The sequence below is a fragment of the Pteropus vampyrus genome, unplaced genomic scaffold (genome assembly GCF_000151845.1).
Source record: "Pteropus vampyrus isolate Shadow unplaced genomic scaffold, Pvam_2.0 Scaffold507, whole genome shotgun sequence".
NCBI classification, from domain to species: domain Eukaryota; kingdom Metazoa; phylum Chordata; class Mammalia; order Chiroptera; family Pteropodidae; genus Pteropus; species Pteropus vampyrus.
The window spans coordinates 51,503-56,263 of record NW_011889288.1 but is presented as its reverse complement, the minus strand read 5'-3'; the positions used below and the strand labels follow the sequence as shown (position 1 = coordinate 56,263).

The following is a 4,761-nucleotide window of genomic DNA, read 5'->3' as shown; positions in this document are numbered from 1 at the left end:
ACTCAGGTAAGACTTTGAGCCAAGCAAGTAGTTCAGGAAAGGGTCAGAGAGGAACCTGAGAACATTTATGAGCCACATGAGAGCCCAATCAGCCCCGCCCAGAGACAAGTGATTACTGTGTTGTATTTTTGGTGAAGTAACTAATATATCATTAGTTATTTAATATTTTAATAACCATTTATCTGCAATACAGGGTTTATAGTTAATAAGTACGTGATGGTCATGGGAGTCCTTTTGAGTGACACTGTAGAATGAGTGAAGATGCATAAAACGGTTGCAGTAAAATGAAAACACATCTGAGGAGTTTTGCTGGTCGGGGAGTGGGAAATAGAGTGTCAGGTGTAGAGGACAGCGCAGTGAAGTGAGTGTTGGTATTAAACTTCGAGCATGGGTTGTACTTGACCATGTTTTGCATTCATTGAAAAGATTTAGTAGAGAAGAGTTAGAAACTACCTTGCAACAGCCATTTCTGAGACATACATGGCGGTATCTTCTCCCATGCTAGTTATTCACATGAAAAATAATTATGTAATAAGTCTAAAGAGGAATACCAAATAGTTTTACTTTGAATTATTTCATTACTGGTGAGGCTGCACAGATTTTCGGATTGTGACTTCTTTACATTCTCCGCTGCACCAGTTAAGAAATTCCTTTCCCACTTTCAGGCTTTACCCCAGTGGTCACTGTTGCTAAACTTTTAATGAGAAATTTTGTCATGCCCTTGGGGAATATAAACTGAGGACTGACCTGCTTGTAGGCAGAGTATAGAGTGATGAGAAACAAAAGTATTGTAGTTCAGTGAGGGAGAAATTAAGGTCACTGGTTGTACCTTAATTTTTTCTCAATTTTATTTTATTAGTTTCAAGTATATAGTCCATGGGTTAGACATGTGTATACGTCATAAAATAATCACCCTAATTGCTCCTTCTCTTCTCTGGTTTTCTGCCTAGCCAATATAGTAATGCTAACTGCATTCGCTATGTCATGCTCCCCAGTAGTTGACCATCTATCAGCTACTAATTTGTACTTCTTTAACCCTTCATTCCATTCTCCTAGCCCCAAACCCTCCTTCCTTCTGTTTGTCACCAAATTGTCCTCTATCTTTGTGAGTCTGTTTTTGATTAGAGGTTTCTCCAAAACTTAAAAATGGTTATACCTTTTACCTAGCAATTGCACTTCAGGATATTTATCCAAAGAAAACCCAAACAATAATTTGTAAAGATCTATGCACCTGAATATTCATGGCAGCACAATTTACAACAGCAAAGATATGGAAGCAACCTAAATGCCCATCAAGAGATGATTGGATAAAAAAATTATGGTTCATGTATACAATGGAATATTACTTAGCCTAAAAACATTAAAATCCTACAGTTTGCAACAACACAGATGGACCTAGTGATTATTATGCTGAGTGATGCCAGACAAAGATAAGTACCTTAAATTTTAATGCATTAAAGACATCATAGTCAGATCACGTTTACACATAGCCAATGTTGACTTCACTGTACCAGCTAATAGGGTAGAATATCTCCAACTCAACTTAAAATTTCTTTTCTACTTCATGTGGGTTTTTAAAGTCAAATGCACTTACCCAAAGGAAGTTAATGAATAAGAGGCTTCAATTCAGGTCGCGCAGTAAATTTTTTGAATAAAGGTTTGTATTAGATTGATATTTCTGCTGTAAAATATTCCCACCTTATGTTTAAAACAAAAAATATGTATATGCTCTCACAGGTCTGGATGTGAGACTCTTAAACGTATCTCATGGGTAAATATCAAAATGTCTGCAGGGCTGGGTTCCTTGTGAAGTCTCTGGGGAGAATCTGTTTTCTTTCCAATTCCAGTTTGCATTCCGGCCTCCCGCAATCCAAGGCCCAGGCCCCTCGTCGTTCTTCAAAGCCAGCAGTGTAGTATTTCCCTTTTGTGTCCTCTTCTGCTGTAGAGGAGCATGTGGTTACCTTAGTCTCACCTGGATGATCTTGTCTCATCTTCTACCTGAAAGGCAGCTGACTAGCAACCCTGTTCCATCTGCTACCCTAATCTCCCCTGCTTTAAGAATATCACATTCAAAGACCCTGGGGATTAGGATGTGGACATCTTTTGGAGCTTTTTAATCTGCCCACTATGAAATCTTTTTCAAAAGTGTATGATTATGTTTCACTCAAGTGTCCTCATATAAAAGAAATAAACATAGAATTTATCACAGCCTCTGGAGTGAGTGAATATACTATTCATTCGAAATTACATGCAGAAGTGATTTTTGGATTAGATGACCTAAAATTGCCTACTCCTGACAGGACCTCAGCCTTGTTGCTCAAACAAGACCCCAGACCAGAACCTGCAGCATCAACATCACCTAGGAGCTTGTTAGAAATGCAGAGTCTCTGGGCTCTGCAGGACCTGCTGGATCTAATTCTACATTTCCAGGAGGATCCTTGTTGATTCGTAGGCACACTCAAGTTGAAGTGCAGGTTTAAACTAGGTTTCCTCACCTCTCACTATTGACATTAGGGGCAGGATAATAATTTGGGGGGCTGCTTTTCTGTGGATTGTCAGTGTTAGCAGTATCCCTTCAGATGCCAGATACCTCAGGGACAAAATTATTTCTGGGGGAGAACAACTGTCTAGAAGCAAGCTGAAAATGTCATAATCAAGGCCCAACGAATACTCTGATATTAACTTTGTGCAAATCACTAACCCCTTCTGCTTCTCCCCAGGGCCTTTGCACTGGCCATTCCCTCTGTGAAATACACAGTTGCCCACGTAACCTGGCAACTCTCCGCTTTCTTCCTTCAAGTGTCTGTTCGAATGTCATCTCATATTCAGGCTTTGTCTAAAAACCCATATAAAAACACAATGCCCTAACTAATTTCTCCTTTAGACCTGCTTTCCTTTTCTTCATACCACCTGTCACTGTCTGATATGTTATATATTTTTATTATTTTCTTCTACATTCTTTCCTCATCATTGAATTGAAGGGACTTTTGTTCTTCAGCATCTATACACACAGCCAAGACAGTGCCTAAAACATGGTCAGCAAACAATTACTATTCCTGAAATGCATGAAGAATGTCTCATTTAAATGTAGACTACATGACCCCTTAAAAAAAAAAAGCTGATTGGAACAAAACATCCAAATGTGAAATGACACAGGAAACCCCAAGAGGGGCCAGATCCATATAAAACATGTTGAAATTAATTTCTTGACTGCAAAATATAAACTTTAGCATTAGAGCTATGTGAGTAATGCCAGTTTGTATGAAATTTACTTACGTTATTTACCTCTTTCTTGCAAGTCACCTCTTCCACATGGAACCAGAGAATTTTACAAGAGTTTCAGAATTCTTTCTTCTGAGATTTTCAGAGGAACAAGAACTGCAGCTCATCATATTTGGGCTCTGATCGCTGTATTTGGAAACCTGCTCATCATCCCACCTTCACATGGCCATGTACTTTTTCTTCTCTAGCCTGTCCTTGGTGGACATCTGGTCTACCTTCATCACTGTCCCAAAGATGCTGGTGAACGTCCTGATACAGAGCAAACTTATGTGAAAAAAACTATCACCTATGAAGGCTGCATCACCTAGATGTATAATTTCATGCTCTTTATGGTATTGGATGACTTCCTCCTCACCATGATGGCCTATGACCGGTTTGTGGCCATCTGTCACCTCCTGCACTACACAGCCATCATGAACCCTTGGATCTGTGGTTCTAGTGTCCTGGATCATGAGTACCCTGTATTCCTTGTGGCAAAGCTTAATGGTGTTACTACTATTCTGTACAGACTTGGAATTCCCCCATACATCTGTGAACTCAATCAGATGGTCCAACTTGTCTGTTCTGACACCTTTCTTAGTAACATGGTGATGTATTTTGGAGCTGTCCTGCTGACTGGTGGTCCCCTAGCTGGTGTTCTTTACTCTTACAGGAAGATCATTTCCTACATAAGTGGAATGTCATCAGCTCAGGGAAAGTATAAAGCATTTTCTATTTGTGCGTCTCACCTCTCAGTTGCCTCCTTATTTTCCTGTATGGGCCTAGGAGTGTACCTCGGCTCTATTGCTACCCACAGCTCACAGTCAAGTGCAGTAGCCTCAGTGATGTACGCTGTGGTCACACCCATCATCTACAGCCAGAAGCATAAAGACATAAAGGGGGCTCTGAAGAGATTCTTTGGGATGGCAGCTATAAAAGGGACAAGCATCCTGAGGCTGAAAAGGTGTCCTTGATTCCTGGCTGCAACCATCACAACCAGAAACTTGATCTTTCAATCAGATTGTGGTTGTAGGTCATGCTCCTTTTATGTATGTGCTGGAATTTCCATTTGTGGAGTTCAACTTCTAAATATAATTTAAATATCCGCTTTATTAAGTTTTCTACTCTGTCTGTTGTATAGACAGTTTTTCTTCCTGTCCTTTTTCCTGCTTTCACAAAGTTTTTTTTCCAAACTTCATCAGAAATATTTGGAAATTCATGTTTATTTCATGGGCAACATGGATTTCTGAAGACTGATTTCTTCTCAAATGACATATATCAGTGTAAGTAATTTGTTCTTGTTTTACAAATAGAATCGTCATTACACATGTGGCTACTAAGACCATTCATATAATTCCATTGCAGGAAAACTTGAAACTACACTTTTCACTTTTGTGACCCTCGATCTTTCTACATCAGTACCTTAACCACTCTTCCTGATAATGTAGGTTTCATCATTGTTCCCTTTAAATCTCAGCCTGTTGATAGTGATGCTATAGG

At 39.4% G+C, this 4,761-nt stretch overlaps 1 pseudogene; it reads left to right on the top strand.

Annotated features, from left to right (window-relative positions):
• The first annotated feature begins 3,405 nt into the window (after positions 1–3,405).
• Positions 3,406–4,235, top strand: LOC105307653 (annotated as a pseudogene).
• The last annotated feature ends 526 nt before the right edge of the window (positions 4,236–4,761 follow it).